Here is a 20,352-nt window from a genome sequence, read left to right as displayed (position 1 = left end):
GTCTCTTTTCATGTAATCCAGGGAGGTATGTCTCAGGTCATTCACACCAGCATGGACAATGACGGAGTCATATTTGTACTTGCTTTGGAGTGACTTGAGTGCTTGTGTTATGTGGCGGATCCTGGCACCTGACAGGCAGCTTACAGTGACCTTCTCCTTGTTCAGCCTGATGAGAGGGACATCAGTGTGTCTGACAATAGAGTCACCTATTACAAGTGTATTAGGTGTGTTGTTTAGCCTTAAGGGATGTGACTGCATGGCACACTGACTTTGTGAACTATGTGATATGTGGGTATTGTTGTGGGGTAGCAGTTTCTTGGATGTCTGCTTTGGAGGGGTCTGTTGCTTGGGCAGATTTTTATTTAGAGCCTCCAAGTATGTTTTTGTGTGTTTATGTGTTTGGTTTTCTGTTGCGATAGGTCTATGTGAGACTGGATTTGTGGTGTGTGTGATTACCTTCTCCTCCAGATTGACCATGCTAGTACTATGTTGAGAGAGCTCAGCCTCCAGTTTGGCTATATAGTTGCATCTCTCACATATATTTGAGCTTGTTGGGAAGAGGAGAGGGTGGTCTGTGTACATAAGGCAGTTGTAACATTGCCTCAAGATTCCCATATTCACCAGTTGGACTGGAGAATAAACCTGAAACTGACTTTTGGACATGCCAGAATAGTATAAGGAATTACTTCTTGACTTGATCAAAAAGGACCAATAAGGAGCAAAGTACTTAAAGGGAGTATAAGAGGGTGTAGTGCTTTAGTTTATTAGTGCTTACTTATAAGACACTTATCCTAGCTACTGCTGGGTTTTAGAAGGAAAATAGAGTGCTTACTTTGAGATTTGGAAAAGTTCTAAGGGAAAAAGTGAAGAGCACACTTTGTGGAGCCGGGAATACACTGCAATACCATTTTTACTATAGGTGAAAAAACATCAGCCATGCTTTATCCAGTAATAAGATAAAAGTTCTTCCATAGCACCTTGTTTGGCTTAATGATTTTGCAAAGATTCAAATATCTGGTAAATTATCAGCAGCAGACTCTGCATGCACTCAAACTACAACTATCAAAGCTACATTCCACTGAAATAAAATTTTACAAATTTGCTTTATTTAGTGATTAAAGGGCACTAAATAAAGCAAATTTATTTCAGTGGAATGTAGCTTTGATAGTTGTAGCTTGAGTGCATGCAGAGTCTGCTGCTGATAATTTGCTTTATTTAGTGATTAAAGGGCACACTGTGGTGGTGGTGCTGTGGTAGCATTGTCGCCTCACAGTAAGACATTGTCCTGTTCGATTCTCAGCTAGAGCATCTTCTGTGTGGAGGCATGCGTGAATGGGCATACCTTCGTTGAAGGTTGTGTGTCAGGGCTGGCAACTTGGCACGTAAAGTTTTACTGCCAATTATTAGCGGACCGGAGTTCCGCTGTGGCGACCCGTAACCGGGAAAAGCCGAAAAACACAAGCAAAGTGATTAAAGAGCACATCATTTTCAAATTCTCGTATAAGATGAGTGGCTCTCAATAACAAGCAGGGTTGCACTGTTACTAGGGACCCTCCTTTTTAATATTTGTTAGGGTATTGCCCACCTCTAAAAAGAAAACCTCCTGTATGAGACCTATGTTATTCACTTATAAACAGCCATGATGACAGAATAACACTCTCCAGGTGTAGATTCAAAACAGACATAGGTGAAAAGGATTTCTCCAGAATAAGACCTCCCTTTTAGTATCATCTACCATTTGAAGTCAGGAGTTATCAAAATTTAGACACCTTGAAAAAATGATTAAAATAATCCCTCTTTAAAGTATATTTGCATGGAACAACACTTTAAGCCAATGTACCAAATACAACAAATGTGCAGGTATGAGCCAAATATATTTAATAAAACAAATTTCTGTTAGTAACACCAAAGAAAGGACTTTAGCGCCTCGGCTTCACAAAAGCCTTCAAGGAGTACTATCTTGTAAAAATACTCATAGTTACCACTCCAATCATTAATTAAACAATTAACATCAATTAATTAAAAAAAAAATTTTTAAAGAAACGTCATTCAATCAAATAACACATTTCCAACAGCAGTTTGTATTCAGACCCTGTGGAATTATTAAAGTACCATATTTTAAAATAAACAGTGTTTCCTTATACAATAGTTTTTTTTCTGACTGATTCACTGTTCCTATCTTCTAATATTTGTTCTAAAATAGTGGCTTTTAAGCCAACAGGACTACTATTGTGAAAATGTTTAAAATGTTGTGCCAATGGACTTTCCAATTTTGCTTGCCTTATATCTCTCAAATTTACAGTTAATCAATTTTTAAACATACATTTAGTTTGACCTATATAATACTTGTCACAATTACATTTTATATTATAAACTACCCTCTCCGTAGTACATGGAGCCAAGGTGCTAGAGTGCTTTCTTTGGTGTTACTGACAGACATTTGTTTTATTAAATATATTTGGCTCATACCTGCACATTTGTCTTATTTGGTATATTTGCATGGATTCATCTTTTATCTCTTATTCAGCTTATATTATCTCTTATTTCCTCTGTACCCATGTCACAGTTCAGCAGGCCAGCCTACTTACCTGTTAATTAAATTGAAGTAAATAAATAAATGATACCAGATGAGTAGAGTTGATGTTCAGAAATATGGAACACAATGATCATCCTGGAAATAATGAACAATACCCCTAACTGACTGTATATATATAATGTGCAGACCTGGACTAGAAAAAAGTATGTTCTGGCTGTCTTTAATGTTGAAAATATTACTTAGTATGATAATCATCTATGAAGTTTCTTCTAATACCTAAAGTAAGGGGCAAAACATGACTTTTCCTTGACTTCTGGAGAGATTTGTTAGACCACAGCAAGTACATTCATGGCCTATCAGTCCTTACACATTTGAAGTACAGAAAGATTACAGCAGTCATTTTGTATGCTGGAGAGGAAATCTCATTTACTTTGGAATCTTGGGATGTAGGACATAACTTTGCTAGTCTCCTGACTTCACACAGTTGAATGGCAGAAATTCAGTGTTTGCTTTATTCATTACTAGTAATTCAGCCTTATTAATAGTATGTGAGAACAGTGCCATCATTCTAAAAACATCAACACTTGTGTGATCACTGATATGTATGTATATGTGGGAGCCATTTATAATCTCAAAATGCTGAAATGTCAAATTTCAGTAACCCGAGACTATAAACCCGAATGTTTAAAATAGCGAATGTTCATAATCGCAAATTCGAATATTTCGAATTTGCGGTTATGGCCTTATGCTACGTGATATCCGGGACTGTGTGTTTATGGTGCGTGGTGCAGTGTGTGTATCTAGGTATTTTGTCAAGTAAGCGAGTGTTTTTTAAGGGATTTGAGTAAGGGTTAGAGTGTGTTTGAGTGTGCTGATATGTTTGATGTGTGTGTGAAGGATTGGAGAATGTGCGTGTGTGAGTTTGCTTTTGTTTCCTGTTTGTGCAATCTCGGAGTTAGCATATATAAGTAGGGGGGGGTGCAGGGGGGCTTTCCCCCCTGCTTATGTCTGTATGAGTTGTGTATGTGTGTAGTTTTTGTTTGTTTATGTTGTGATGTGGGTATTGTGGTGTATGTATGTATGGTGTAGTGTATGCGGTTTGTTTGGTGTTTTGAATTTTGCTGTTTTGGGCTCGGTTTTGTAGTTTTGGTGTTTGGTGGATTTGATTTCATAGTTTCGAAATACTGAAATTCAATGTTTCAGCATTTCAAGATTATGAAGTGAATCTATATATATATATATATATATATATATATATATATATGGTTCTACCTGACATAACGCTAAAACCCCAAAACACCGACAACACGACACCAAAACTAAACCACCCATAGTACAAAAACCCTAACCCACACAACCCATAAAATCTAAATAACCGGACGGTATAAAAACGGAAGACACAAACACAGAACACATATATACTACAAGCATGAACCTAGTAAACCTAACCCTACTGGCTACACAGCATACACCCTAATCAAACATCCTCTAGTATGAACCTACCTAACAACACATACCATACACAACACAACAATCACACACCTAAACCACTAAAACTCACACACACCCATACCACAAACCCTACAACCAACTCAAGGTCTAATACAACACCACCCACACTACACACCACCACCTAATACCCTAACCCCCCCTAACCCTCCAACCCTAACTCCATCACAACCACTACTACCTACTGACTCCGCCCCTAACCCTAACTCACTTTACCCCGCCCCTAACCCAAACACAATCACTTGGTATAACCATATATACTTTTTTTGGTGAAACAGCCCAGCACATTTTCGCGAAAGTGCTTTTCAACAAAAAAGCACTTTTGTGAAAGTGTGGTTAAATAAGAATAAAAATGTGGAGAGATGGCTGTTGTTGAGATTGTAGCACAGTGGGGATAAGGGAATATTCCCTTTTCCCCACTGTAGTGTGATCTAGGAGTGAGAATATAAAAGTAGGTGGGGTGTAGGGGCACATAGGGGGTGCAGGGGAGCTTGCCTCCCTATGTACACATGAGTACTGTGTTTTTTTTTTTTTATTTTGTTGTTTTCTGTTTCTTTTAACACACTTTAGCGAAAGTGCTTTTTTGGTGAAAAGCACTTTCGCTAAAGTGTGTTTGGCCGATGTGGTTTCGGTTGTTTGTGTTTTTGCTCAGTAGTACAAGATCCATATATATATATATATATATATATATATATATATATATATATATATATATATATATATATATATAGATAGATATATACACACACAAATATATGTGTTTGTGTGTGTGTGTGTGTGTGTGTGTGTGTGTAGGTAGAGCTATAGATACACACACACACATACACACACACACACACACACACACACACACACACACACACACACACATGTGTATGGTTCCCCTTCAGAAGGTTGAACAGCTGAAATCTCAAAATGCATATGGTCGAGACTGGATGATTTTAAAAATCAACACGTATTCGCTTGGCCTAGGAGTGAACAGTTGAGTGAGCCTATTACGAGTCATGGTATATAGAGGACCTGACTGAGAACCATGAGTCTACCAATCTTCAGGTCGAGAAAAGTGTGACGTCTGGTCGGACAAAACATATCCGGCCCCAGGCTTCTGTGGTCATTGACAAACCAACTGAAGGAAGAAGTTTGAATGCCAGTTCTACAGAGAATGAACCAGTGGTAAGGAGAAAAGAACAATCAAATATTTTTAATACAGGTGAACCAGCTTTACCGCTTCCTTTTCACATAAGGAGCAAATCTGTGCATGACAGAGACAATATACACACAGGTCAGAAGCGGAAAGATATATTGCACCACAACAACGGACATACGTTGAAGAAGATGTGAGCGACTGCACAAAATGGTTAGTGTGGAACTTGTCTGACTGTTCCTTGACTGCTTCTGAGATCTCTCTACTAACTAAAGGTTTGGGCTATGTGCCCTCCGCTACAGCTAATGTTGATGAGACTTTACTGCAATTTAGACTGTTTGCGAGGAATATTGCTTTACCTATGACATTTGGTAATATGAGTACTTCTCAAAGAAATGTTTTTACTAAACCTAGTAGTTTTATGCCTAATTTTTCGTCTACTTTAGATGTGTTTGTGAAAGCCTGTGAAAATGATTTATACAGTTATTTTAATTCACGTAAACAGGTTATGCATGATAATTTGAGTCAGGGTGAATGATTCGCACTTAGAACGTTACAAAATAATGAGAGCATTATTGTTAGACCTGCCGACAAGGGTGGGCCAGTTGTAGTATTGAATAATGATTATTACATACAATCAATGCTCAGTATGCTAGATAATTCCTTGACGTACAAATCTGTTGAATTATGCACTATTGAAAAAATGCAACAAGATGTCTTTATGGGACTATATGAGTGTCATTGTATGGGACTCATTACACTTGAGTTATATGACTATTTTAATGTAGAATTCCCTCTTATACCGAAGCTGTATGGCCTACCTAAGATTCATAAAAATCCGATGGTTCCTAGTTTTAGGCCAATAGTATCTGGTTCTGGATGGCTTACTGAGCCTTTATCCATATATGTAGATAAACAATTAAGAACAGTCCTTGATAAGTATTGTATAGTTTTGAAAGACACTCAGCAGTTTTTATACGATTTATACGTGGAATTTGGACAGTTTTTCGGTCCATCTAACATTTTGGTATCAATGCATGTGGAAGCGCTTTTTACTTGTATTTCGAATAATGAAGGCATCAGTATGATTAAGAGATATCTGATAAGGGATGGTGCCTTTGATGAGAAACATATAGATCTTATTTGCTATCTGCTGGAAGTTATCTTAGATTACAACGTGTTTGTATTTGAAGGAGCATACTATTGGCAGCGGAAAGGTGTGGCGATGGGAACCAGCTGTGCCAACAGCTATGCAAATCTGGTTATGGCAGAGTGGGAATATGATAATATTAGAGAATTTATAGGCACAGACCTTATTTTTTACAGACATTTTGTAGATGACGTCTTTTTTGTATGGGGAGGCTGTGAGGTCTCACTTTTGAATTTTATAAGACATCTGAATAATAGTAACAGTTTTTTGTGTTTTACACACAAGATATCTAAAACCAACATAGAATTTTTAGATGTCATGGTTTTGGTAAATAGTGAAGGTTTTTTGACTACAGAACTGTATCGTAAGGAATGTTACTGTCCTTCTTTTTTACATAGAACTAGTATGCATCTTCAACATGTTTTTTCTAATATAGTGCATGGACAAATGTTGAGAGTAGCTAGGCTAACAGTTAATAATGATACACTGAAAGAGAATCTAGAGATACTTAAGTCAGAGTTTGTGGGCAGGGGTTATGAGCAGAAAGCTGTATCCCAAGCTATAAATACTACTATGAGAAAAAGGGGTGGCAAACCCAGTCCATATTTTTCCAATATGAAAATACCTAATAGGAATAGCAGCAGGAACACACAAGGGGTATTTTTGATCTTGCCATACAGTTCTGATGTTAAATTCATTAGGAATGTATCATTTAAGAATTGGTATATTTTGCACACTGATCAGGACATTATAGAAATAGTTGGTCTACGTCTGAGAGTGGTTTACAAGAATAAGAATACACTAAAGCAGCTAGTATGTTATCCGAATAAAATAACTAGTCAACAGCCTTTTCCAAAAGGCATGACAAGATGCAATAATTGCAATTTTTTTCAGTTTATTACTCAGGAGGAATTTTTTACACACCCGGACACCAAACGTATTTGGCAGTTTAAGGTGCAGGCTGATTGTAACACCAAGAATGTGATTTATCTGACCCAGTGTTCTATATGTGCCAAATTTTATGTAGGAAAAACAAATAAAAGACTTTGTGAACGTATAAGGGATTATGTTTACTGTACAAGGAAAGAATTATTGCATAGTGCTTTAGCTAAGCATACGGCAACTGAAGGCGCTGCACATTCATTTTTGTTTCAAGTAGTACAAGTTATACATAGTAACATTAGGCAGGGGGATAGTTATGCTTATACTGATACAATGGAAATGAAATGGATATTTAGACTGAGAGCGCATTTGGGCTCCAATCTTATTTTTATTTATTTATTTTTATTTATTTATAAGGGCATAAGCTGCCTAAGAAATGAGTTCACTATACATATGTTTTAGTGATACTCTGTATTTTATACTTGTTTTATCTAGTATCTCTTTAAATCTGTATGAATCATTAATGACAGGCAATTTTTATTGGTCTGTTTGAATTTGTATAGGATCTATTTAAGTTGTTTTTTTAAGTTGTATATTGTCTGAGGAAGCACCAAAGGGTGTGAAAGCGCTTACAACTACAAAATAAAACATTGCTGTTTTAGCTGTTGGTGTCTCTGTGTTTTTGCACAGTTTTTCTTTTTGGTTTGTGTTTTTACTGAGGTCACTGTGCAGTTTATCGCTGAGTTCCATTCTTTTGGACAATGTATATATATATATATATATATATATATATATATATATATATATATATATATTTCTATATACGGGCCTACCTCAAAAGAACGAAAGACCACATTCCCAAAGACGAAATGAGTGAGATGACATCTGTGAAACTTGACTTTCACGAATTACTGTAATGCAGAAGGATTTCACAGGGGAAGTAACAAGGTAGCTAACAAGGGGAAATTGCCTTTTCCCCACTGTAGTATGATCCTAGAATTGGTATATTTAGTTAGGGTAGTTGAGGAGTGCAGCCCCCACATTGGGGGGTGTCGGGTGCAGAGCCCCCGACCTGGATGTGTTTGAGGTAATGCAGTGTGTTTCATTGTTAGATGGTAGCCAATCGAATACTTAGCCTGTGAAATCTATCAACATTCCAGTCGTTTGTGAAAGTGAAGTTTTGGCAATGTTGTCTGGTTCATTTCATTTTCTGTAATGTGGTCTTTCATTCTTTTGAACTAGACCCATATCTATATACAGCATCCAATCAGCACACTGACTTGGACTGAACCACCACTACACCTGATTGTAACTCACCTCTGGACTAAACCCTTAGCTTTCCCCTCCCTGTCAGCTCAGATTTGATATCGATTCAAAGCATCATAACAAACAATTGGGACATAGTCAGGAGCAACACATTTCTGCTATTTTAGGGGAAGCACCTACTTTTACACATAAGAAAATTAAGACCTTATGTGTCTTTTGAATATTCTGATGTTTCTTTTTTGCCAAAACATTTGGACAGCTTAAATAAACCACCAGGCATGTTCTCATGTGGATCATGTGTTGCATGCGATTTCATATACATAGGATCTGAATTTTATTTTAAATACTCTAATGTCAAGATTACTTTCCATACATACTTTAACTGTCACAACTCCAATGCTGTTTATGCAGGTATTTGCAGTACATGTGATAGCTTCTACACTGGAAAGACTAGCAGGAAGCTGTCTAGATGCATTAAAGAACATAATGCGGTAATCGTAAACACAATTTGTTTTGCCGCCATTTCCAAAAATTTAGGTTTTTTGTAATTGAACAGGTAGATATTTTTTTTTTTGAGGGGGGGTTACTGACACTCTACTTGAGGTATGAGAACTTAAGTGGCAACTTTTCCTTGGAGCGGAATTTTATCCTGGTTTGAATGAATCTTTGAATATTAAATGTGCACTGTGTTGGCTCATCTATGCCCTGAACAGCCACTTACAAATTTGTCAGTCTTCTGACGTGATTTGTATTCCACCTTGGCTTATTCATTAGTTCTTAACAATTTCATGACAGGTTTTTGCCATTACTCACAAGATCCAGGAAGAATGTTTTATAATCACAACATTATCGATGTGTTTAGTCTGCATTTTAGTATGGTGATTTGTTCCTGCTACACCAGAAGATTAAGTGTGTTTTTTAGCATTCAACAGTTTCTTTTCTGTTTTAGTTTTCAGAATTATTGCTTTTAACACAAGTAATGTTCCCCAACAGATCAGGTACATCATCTTTAACATATGAATGTATACACATTGACTATTAATGTCTTTTTAATTCAATGCTATGTAAGGACTACCTTTCCTTTATTTTGTTTTATTTTAACCTCCAGACTAATATTCTTTTTGCCTCCACTGTGTTTTCACCAGCCAGACAATTTCTAGTCACATTACAATACACTAAATGGTAATTTTTGACAAGGAATTACACTATTTTTTGTTTACTCACTTTATGTTGCCACCTGTTCCTTTTGTTACAGTTTTTATTGAACTTCAACAAGACTGTGTGGACTTATATGGCAGTTTTCTTTGTGTGCCCATGTAATCACAGGTTTGAACAATTTTCTAAACATTAACAGGCACTACGTAGACTCAGGTAAACCCTGAATAGCTACTTCCACTTTGATCCTAGTAATATGTTTATGCTAAATTCTGTCATACTTTGTTTGTTAGCACTAACCAGTTTTACTACAATTTTATTGCTTTAACCAAGGGTTGCAGAAAATATTTGCCTTTATATTTTACTTAATCACTGAATATATTGGCTGTTTTTACTGACTGCTTTACTATATTCAGTGGTCCATACACTATGTACTCACACATTACAGTTTTTTTAAGGAAGTTCTAAACACTAATAAAGAATGTAAGTGCTAAATACCAGTTCAGCTTAGTTCTTTTCGCCAGTGTGATATATATATATATATATATATATATATATATATATATATATATATATATATATATATATATATATATATATATATAGAGAGAGAGAGAGATATAGAAATACATACTTTTCTGAGACAGTGAGACATCAACTCTAGGTTCATAGGTATTTACTATACAAGTGGCCCCAGAGAGTACAGAGAAATCTTGTCAAATTTTCCAATTACCCTAGACCACTGTCTTGAGAGTCACCAAGTAGGAAGACTAAAGGATTCAAACCACTGACTAATAAGAAACAGCTTGTTAACATTGCCTAGCCTTAGTCTTTTGTCCAAGCTAACAGACCAAAGCTTCCCATCAACTGAGCACCTGGATTTGAACCAGGGGCTTATTGATCTGTAGTAAAAAGCTCTACCACTGAGTTATACTTCTATACCACTGCACTTTTACTATTCATTTGCTTGTTTATTTATTTATGTATTTATTATTTATCTACTTACTTACTTGTTTATTTTGTTATTCATTTATGAACAGAAATTGACTGGACCACTGGTGTGTTGTCTGCGTGGAAAGTAAATAAGACAGGGCAGCTGAGGATATGATTTGACTTCTGGCTTCCGATTGCAATTTTGAGATTTATAAGTGTGAGGCCAGGAATCTCAAAAACAAAAGCTTGAAATTCAGAACAGTGAAGGGAATATTCTAAGAAATGTCATTCTCAGACGTGTACTTGTAAGTGAAGTCCACATTTTCAATCACTCCATGCTTGTGGAATGCATACGCAATGAATGTTCTTTCTTTTTCTCTACACTCATACTTTAAATACTTGGTCATTACTGCATCCTAGTATAGCCTAGTGCAATCTAGCATAATTCCACAGTTTGTTGCTATTTTTATGCTAATATCCAGCTATTCATACTTCACTCACTATCTACCCTCTGTCTGACACAGATGTTTTTTAAATGCTAAAATCTGGACCCTTTCTGAGACAGGATTTATTTTATTTTATTTTGAAGACCAATTGTTCTGACTGGATAAAGCCCAGTTTAATGAAGTTCTGAAGAGAAAAGCTTCTTAATCCTAATACAGGGAAAAGTTATATTTAGGGTAACTCTGCAAATTCTAACTATACCAGAGTACATAACAATTATAGAGCAACAGCACAGATTGTCATGGTTTATTAAGTCCATAGAACATTATGTGCTAAACATACATTGTGCTGCAATTCATAATCAGAAATTTGAAGTGAACTTGCTGGCTAGTGGTATGTCTAATACAGTATGCATATACTTATTATGTGGCAGTTTTAAGCAAGCTGCAATTGGCACTAACTGTGTCTCTTTGTGTATAATGAAAAGTGTGCATAACAGCAAGATATGACTTCAATTCAAAATATAGAGCAAGATTCAATTGCTATTGATTGATCTGTATTGTTCACACCTTCTGTTAGAAACCAATAAAATTTGTTCAGCCCCAAGAAGCCTCCCAAGTCCAACCAATCTGGTTGGTGGAACCAAGGATGTAGGATGTGATTATTTTTACAGAAGAAGATATAGTGGCACCAACAGCAATTAGTCAAGTTTCACACACCCACTCTGAATGTCCAATCAAATCCCTCAGTTCTAGAACCATATTAAACTGGGTATGTCAGTTTGGGGAACTAGGAAGTGGCACTCCAAACATGTTATCTGAAGCAATTGTCCTCGAGCCATTACCTTATAATGGAATAAACCAACCAAACTGGTTGGTGGAATCAAGGATGGAGGGGTGATTAACTTCATGGAAGAGGACTTAGTGGCACCAACAGTAATTGATCAAGTTCCACACATGCACGCTGAAGGTCCAATTAAATTCCTGTGCTTTGAAACCAGCTTGGACCAGGTAAGTCAGTCTGGGACACTAGGAAGTGATTCTTTGAACATTTTAACTGTTGCATTTATCCACAAGCTGTTACCTAATAATGGAACAGACAAGCGAAGGCTGGTTTTAAACACAGAAGGTGATTTTAAGGTTTATAATTTTACTGAAATCGACATTGATACTATTTTTGCTAACCTAGTCTTGAAAGGTCTATTGTTTGTTCCTACTAGGAAAGCAGACATGCCTGATAGTTGTTAGTTGATTTTAAGCTGTTTCTATGTAAACTTAATTATAATATTCTGTTTAATGACTCTTGTCCCAAAAGTAATTTATTGAAGACAGCTAGTACTTTCAACCCCACCACCACCACTTCATCTGGCTTTGTTTACCTTTGAGAAGATGTATGAACTTGATTTGAGGAACTTTTTAGGTAAGAGAATTGAACCAAAAAAAAAAAAAAAACATAACGTCATTAGAGTTGATTTTCTAAAAACACAAAAAGATAAGATCATGAAACTGGACAAAGGGTGTTGGGGTTGTGATTATGGATAATTTTCAATACAGTTTAAAAATGAAATATATTCTTAATGGAGAGGCTTATAATTTAGTAAGTAGGAACCAGTTGAATACAGTCTATAATAACATTAGAGTGCAACTTAAAGACATGTTTATTGATGGGAGGATTTTGATGGATGAATATAATTTTTTAAACATGCATTTCCCATCCTACCAACTATTTTTGGAATACCTAAGTTAACCAAGGAAAATACACAGGCACTACCAGGAACAAATACTCAAGTTCAAATGTAAAAACGCAGCTTTAATAAAAACGAACTGAACACACATACACTGCTGACATTAACACCCATAACTGATACGTTTTCATTTAAAAACACTTCCTCAGATGTGGACTGACATCCAAAACCCCTCCATTTAGACTTGTTCTACACTATCAATTAATTAATTAACCAATCAAAATTAAAAAAACAAGATCATAATTCCTTGGAACATAGTGAAATGCTAGTAAAGTGGCTATGTGCATATAATGACATAACTTTTTATATAAATAAAAAAGGAGAATAAAACATAAATGACTAACTACTTGGTCATTAAAACTAAAAGCTCTTTAAAATAAATGTATTATTTGCATGAAACTAAACAAATGCATGATGTCATTAAAGATGAACTTGAAGCTTCATCTAGTGTTCATTCTACTAAACACATTCTAACAGCTGAATACAAACATATATTGCTTAGTGGTTTTGCATTACATTAGTGGGAAGTTAAAACTCATTCTAAATTTCATGTACAAATTCCAATGAATATAAATATATATGTTGTATATGTTAAATATGTTAAAAATATGTTAAAAATATGTAATTCATTCATAAAAATACTGTTTAAAAAGAATTAAATATATGTTGAAAAAAACATATTATAAAAACATATTTTAACAATAAATCACATCATGAGACCCAATAACAACTCATTCTTCAATAAAATATCATTACAGCTTAGCTGCCCTTAATTTTAGCAGAGGAGCAATTGACATATTGTCATTGAGCCCCGGAAATTTGTCAGCTTGCAGGGTGATCTGCCACCATAGCTCTTTATATTCTATGGTTTCCTCCCACAGACCACCCCTTCCATCCATTTTCACTTTCTCTAAAACAAAAACCTTATAGTGTGCATTAGTGCATTTATATTTGTGCTTGAATAAGGCATTAGTGATTTTATGAATCTGGATTTCATAAATGAAGTTTGGAACAAACTAAGTTGTCCCGGGACATCTTCATGGGGGGGAGGTTAGGTTAATATTAAGGGGAGTTAAGTGGGTTGGGGAGGTGAAAGGATTAAGTGGAGGCAGGGATGGTTGGGAGGAAGTGAGATAATGATGGGGAGGGACTTAAGAGGTTTAGTCTAGTGTAGTTGGGATAAGCAGTCACATTCTGGCGTGAGCATGCTACAGAGCAAGATTACATCCATAGCGACCGGTAAGAGCGTGGTTGGTAAGGTAGGCCTTTGGTTATTAGTGGTGACTGTGGAGGTGAGTATGGGGGTAATGAAGGGTAAAACATTTGACTTTAGGGAGTAATCAGGCTAGTGCACAGCCTGTTATTCTGTCTATCTACTAAATTACTTGGGAGCAGTGGTGAAGGGTTTACTTGTGGGCAATTCATGTATTTATGACTTTGGTGAAAGCTCCGGTTAAGAGTTGAAGAGTATGGTTGCCTTTTCTTGTCAGGGAGCTCTGTTTAGGCCAATGGTTTAGATGGTGGATTCTGAGCTGAGTGGGGTGTATTTAGTTATAAATAGATGTTTTGAGGGGTAGCAGAGTCTATATTTGATGCCTGGGCTGGTTCAATGCTTGCGCCAGTTGAAGGTAGGTGTTTTTTTTTCTTTTGCGGGCTTGGGAGTGCACGCGAGTGATGGCTGCCATCAGAGGAAGACCTCGCAGTAGTGACTGAGTCACTGAATTCCGTCACTAAGGACATGTGCTGGGCTTAGATTTGTGGCAAGGCAAGGGGGGCCTGGGATTCCAGTAGGATATCGAGCATTCGAGTTTTACGCTGCATGCATTTAAGCGCGGGGTAGAAGGGGGCAAAAAATATATATATTATTGCTAGCTACAGAGTGTATTTACTGCAAAGGCAGGTAGTGCAGTGCTGAGAGTAGAACTGCTGAGGGCACTTTAATGGATGACAGAATAGGGATGAACAGGAAATTTGAAGACTGTTCTCACAGTGAGTAGGAAGTCAGATTTTGCTTGACGTTTCGAGTCCGGTTGACGTATAATTGTGGTTTTCTGGCTAGTATTAGCAAGTTGTTAGAGACTAAAGTTAGAATTAATGACAGGCATTTGAGTTTTGAACTTCATACCCTTCAGAAAATCCATGCTAATAGCCTGTTATTCTATCAACTTTTAAGTTTGCAAGAGCAATATTTAAGCATTGTCCTTAATGTTGAGCCTTTGTTCCACTTTTACTGGTGGCTTTGTCCAGAATTCTTTTTCTGAGAGGTTTGAGAGATATGGTCGTAATGCAGGGGAGCACTGGTTGCTGAAGATTTGCTTGTAGCCGCTGTGAGACCCTAGGTTGTTCATGGTTCCTCTCTGCTGCTGTACAGTTGACTAATTGAATTAAATAGGCCATTGGTTATGCTTTAGGTTACAACAGAGATGAGAAATGGTTCTTATGTGGGCTCATTATCCCTGGTGGGATGGAGCAGGTAGTGGTTCATGGGGTTAAGGCTTAATGTTTAGTGGCATAGATGGAGTTTAGGGCAGGTGGTCACCGAATCTTTCATGTTAAGACGCATGTTGCGGATCACTTCTTCTTTTGTTGGTAATGTAATGTGCCTTGTCGTTTTCTGTCAGCCCTGCAGTCTTGCTTTGCTTTATGGATTAACTTAGTATGTCTGGTGTATTTTTTTTTTTTTTACTGTAGGGTTATGTTGTCAGGCATATTGTTGTGGAGGGGGAACTGTTATGGCTATTAATCAGAGAATTAAGTGCGTGTGTGGTTTTGTTTTATCCCCCTTCCTTCACTGGCTGACTCACATGTTTAGGCGGCAGGGTGACCTCTTAATTATTGAGGAGATGTTTTCAGCGTTCAGGTTGTGACCACTTTTCATCACCCTGGTTGTTTTACGCAGTGTTCTTTTCCTCAATTACCTCATTCATTGGCATTGTTTTATGGATCCCCTCGAGTTTTTTCATGGGCTGTGACCCATTGTAGTTTCCGCACATATGTAGCTGACCAGTTGCATTAATTCCTGTCAGGTTTGTGGTGCCCATTTCACCAGAAGATGAACAACAGCGGGAAGAAAGTGCTTGGTAAGTTTTAAGTTCGTAAAAACTACTACACCACATACCACTTCCAGTGGGGGGGGGGGGTGTGGCTCATTGGGCATTGGAGAGTGAGTTGGTTAATTCTGGCAGTTAGGAAGGAGTTGGGGTGATGTTGGTGCTTATTTGGGTTGCTGCTAGGGTGGTGTGGCACCTGAGCATTCGTCGGCATACCTCTCAATTATACAGATTGTCATGGAAGGGCCAGAGTTTGCTTGGTAACAGTGATTTTGGGGAAAGTGGTGAAGGCAGATTCAGGTAAGTATTGACAGACATTTTTGTAAGACCTTAGTTTCAGTAAGTGCAAGCTAATGCAAACATACCCTACCAGTTGGTGAGTGGTCCCTGTTTGGAGTAGTTTAGGGCTCTGGTGCTCGTGTGAGTAACCGTTAGCAGTACAGGGCATCCACGCAGGTCACTTGTAGTCTACAGTGGGTTGTTCTCAGGGCAGGCCTTTACCCAAACTGTCAAAGGATTTGGCAGGTGGCATGGTCTATCAGTTTAGTAGCTAGGTATATAGTGCACAGATTGGAGTTATGTAAGCCACTATATTTGATTAGGCTTCATTTGGCAGTACTGAGTGCAGTGGCGATGTGTCATGGCAGAAGGTTGCTAAGAACTGGTTATAGGAAATGTTGAAGGATTCAGAAGTTAGAGGTTTCTCATGTAATGGCAGCTTGCCTATCAGTTGTAGGTTGTTTAGCATTGTGCTGAGGGGCATATACATGATGGCAATTTCTATGCAAGATTTTACTATTTGATTGCTTTGAAAGCGGTGGTAGTACAGGGGGGATATGCAAGTTGCAGGTGTGATAGGTAGGAGCAATGATGCAAATGAGAAACCTTTAGGATTGGTGCAGATTGTATTAATTCATTAAGAGATCCTTGTTAGAAGTAAAACCAGCGAATTTTAACCATCCTATGACCTTCCTAGCTGGAGTTGTTAGTAAGCCGTTAGTATGGGTTATTTATTTTTCCTATTGGTTCTGCAATTCAAGTGCTAGTTTCTCATTTTGAAAATGGAAGGCTGCGAGCTAGGCACTGGGTTAACTACATTTGAGTTCGGACTTTGAATCTTTCAGAGGGGGTATGCTAAACCATAAGAGTAGTGCTTGGTATGTTTGGTAGAAAGGGAGGTTCCATTGTTGATGTGGTTTTAGAATGAGCTGTTGTCAGTTGGGTGAAGCACTTTTCCTTTCATAGTATTAGCTTCCCGGGACCACTGTCTAGCAGAGCAAATGATGTGATTCCTGGGGTGAATGTCGCATCTCCCATTCAATCAAGGTTCCTTTGAACAGGATCATGGAAAGAAAAAAAAAAAAAAAAAATCTTCAGTTATGGCTTTTTTGTCATAGATGGGAGTAGCAGTGGTATATTTATTCTGGGTTGGCAGGATAGGTTGTCCTTGAAGATGCCTTGGAATGTGTGTTATGTATTTTGGATGTTTTACATGTCTTTTCTTTCTTGCAGATGGGGTCTTGGAATGCTGCGGCTGTAATTTGGAATAGGTAGGTATAACGTGGAGCCTGCTCATTACTATTAGAGTGTAATGTTGTCCTTTTCTTTGCAGATGGTGGTGTGTCGAGTACCGGTTGTGGTGATACAATAAATTTGCAGATGATGGAAGCAGTGGTGAGTGAGAAGGTTACACAAGGGGAACCCAAGTGGGCAACAGTTACTGATGGAAGGAAGTGGATTGCAAAGTTGTTGAGTTTGGTAGAGGATTTTACAGTGCTAGTCAGAGAAGGACAGGCATTTTGAGTTTGATATCTGGGTTAATGAGTTGTACAATTTGTTCCATTAACCGTTAGTATGTTAGATTAATGTTGGAAGTTGTCCCTGCTTTTGGGCCTTTGCATTCAATAGTAAAGGGAGCATAGCCATTGGCCATAGGCAAAAGTTGGATGGGGTGACAGGGGTCCCGGTCAGTGCCTCCATGTTAAGTAATCTTGGTATGTGTGCACATAGAATTTATCATTGTTTCTTTCTTTTAGATTACTGGAGTGCAGAAGGCATCATGCGGTGGCTTGAAAAGGGGATTTGGAAAGTGTTGTCACTTGAATGGGGCACAAGGATGGTCTGAGTAATCATCTTAGTAAGGCATGTTTGAGCTCTGTGTTTATTTAGTGGGAGCTGATTATTGCATTGGTATAAGGGGCAGGTAAGGAAGAAGTAGGTAAAGGGTGCAAAAGGGGGAAAACTGTTGGGGTTGGTTTACGGGGAGTGATGGTGTGACGAGTTCCAGTGGTAAGATACACAGCATTCCCAGATGATCCTGCTTTGGTGTCGAATAAGCGGTGGGGTCATTGGACAACACTGAGGTGGCAGATGGGATGTGCAGAGTGGATTTTACTTGATGGGCTAAAGGAACATGGACTTAGCAGGCAAGATTGTAGGCTGGGGAATGTGGCAGCTGACGGAGGGGATGAAAAGTTTGGTTTTCCAGCAGTGCAGCTGAATATGTATTCACAAGGTAATGTCTTGTTTGCTTGAAATTTTTGGGGAGTATCAGAATTGAACTTCACATTGTATTGTTAACTGGGGTCTTCCTTGCTAGGGGGTTGGGTAGTGTTGGTGATTGTGGTTGAGTATTCTTGCTCCCGTGGCAGGTGAGGCTTTGGTAAGCATTAGGTAATTGCCAAGGGCTGGTAATCTCCGGGTAATTATTGTACACCAAATGATGTTTGGCTTGACCTTTCCCTTTATGGGAAGTGGATTGAACAATTTTCGGTAGAAGGGAGGGGGAACAGCCTGCTCAGGCTGGTTGGCAGAGAAGAGGGATATACTTGCTCTCTTCTGTTCACCCTCTGATGTCTGGATGTTCATTTCAAGAATCTGGGGAAATGAAATGAGTAGTTGGAGGAAGCTTGCTGAATAGATAAGCAAGCAGAGGTAAGGATGGTGTTTATTTGGTGGATGGTAATTCAATGGATGGTGTATTTAGTAAGTTGGGATGCTGCTTCATAAGTAAAGTAAGTGAGCAGAGGCATGGACCCTGCTTGTTGGGCAGGGTGAGCAGGTACGCTGCCCTGATTAACATTACAATGAATGGTGTATGAAGTGAGATGGGACACTGCATCATAAGTAAAGTGAGTAGAGGTATGGATGCTGCTTACTGAGGCAGGGTGAATAGGTACGCTGCCCTGATTAACATTACAAGGATGTTATGTTGTATTTAGTATCAATTATATCATGAATAGTTGTAATAGTTGGTGATCAAAGTTATGTTATGGAAATCTAATAAAGGTCATCAAATGTCATTTGGTGTGATGTGTGTTATTGAAGGGGACTAGGACAAATGAAGTTTGGAACAAACTAAGTTGTCCCGGGACATCTTCATGGGGGGTTAGGTTAATATTAAGTGGTGTTAAGTGGGTTGGTGAGGTGAAAGGGTTAAGTGGAGGCAGGGATGGTTGGGAGGAAGTGAGATAATGATGGGGAGGGGCTTAAGATGTTTAGTCTAGTGTAGTTGGGTTAAGCAGTCACATTCTGGCGTGAACTTGCTACCCACCCACCCTCCCTCTTTTCATTGGTGGGGTGTAGGATTATTTTATCAGTGAGGGGAGGCGGAGAAGAGGGATAGGCTTGCCCTCTTCTGTTCCCCCTCTGGATTTCTGGATGTTCATTTCAAGGATCTGGGGAAAGGAAATGAGTAGTTGGAGGAAGCTTGTTAAATAGATAAGCAAGGGAGGTAAGGATGGTGTTTATTTGGTGGATGGTAATTAAATGGATGGTGTATGAAGTGAATTGGGACACTGCTTCATAAGTAAAGTAAGTGAGCAGAGGTATGGACCCTGCTTGTTGGGCAGGGTGAGTAGGTACACTGCCCTGATTAACATTAAAAGGATGTTATGTTGTATTTAGTATCAATTATATCATGAATAGTTGCAATAGCTGGTGATCAAAGTTATGTTATGGAAATCTAATAAAGGTCGTCAAATGTAATTTGGTGTGATGTGTGTTATTGAAGGGGACCGGGACAAATATGCTCGTATATTCTTCGTCGAAGTTTACATTCCGTTTTGCCATCATAAAATGCCTGGCAAATTTGACATATAGCTAAATAGACTAGGCCACTGGAGTCACAATTACTATATTCCTTATTTGTGATTGTTGTAGTTCTACTCTCCAAGTGAATACTTTCTTGACTTAGTATTTTGACCAACTTGCTGTGCTAGAACCTTGTATACCATGGTAGTAGTAGTACAAAAACAAAAACAAAAAGAAAGCAATTTTTGAACAAAAAGCCTGTCCTAGCCTAGCCTGTATGCAAACACCCTGAGTACTAACTATCTCTTTCCTTCCTCCAGGCCATCCGTAACCATTATTTAAGGGTTGCCCCTCCCATCAAATACCTACATCAGTTAAGAAGAATCGCCCAGAAAATACTGTAGATCCAGCAAAGAAGTTTGAGAGAACCATAGCCTGAAAGTAGTGAATGTAAGTTAACTTTCTTGGTTTAGTGTACTTTACATTGTGTACGCCCTTAAGGACAGC

The sequence above is a fragment of the Protopterus annectens genome, chromosome 1.part1, assembly GCF_019279795.1.
Source record: "Protopterus annectens isolate FY-2018-M chromosome 1.part1, PAN1.0, whole genome shotgun sequence".
Lineage (NCBI taxonomy): Eukaryota > Metazoa > Chordata > Ceratodontiformes > Protopteridae > Protopterus > Protopterus annectens.
The sequence above is the reverse complement of the archived record's forward strand: the minus strand, read 5'-3'. Positions refer to the sequence as shown.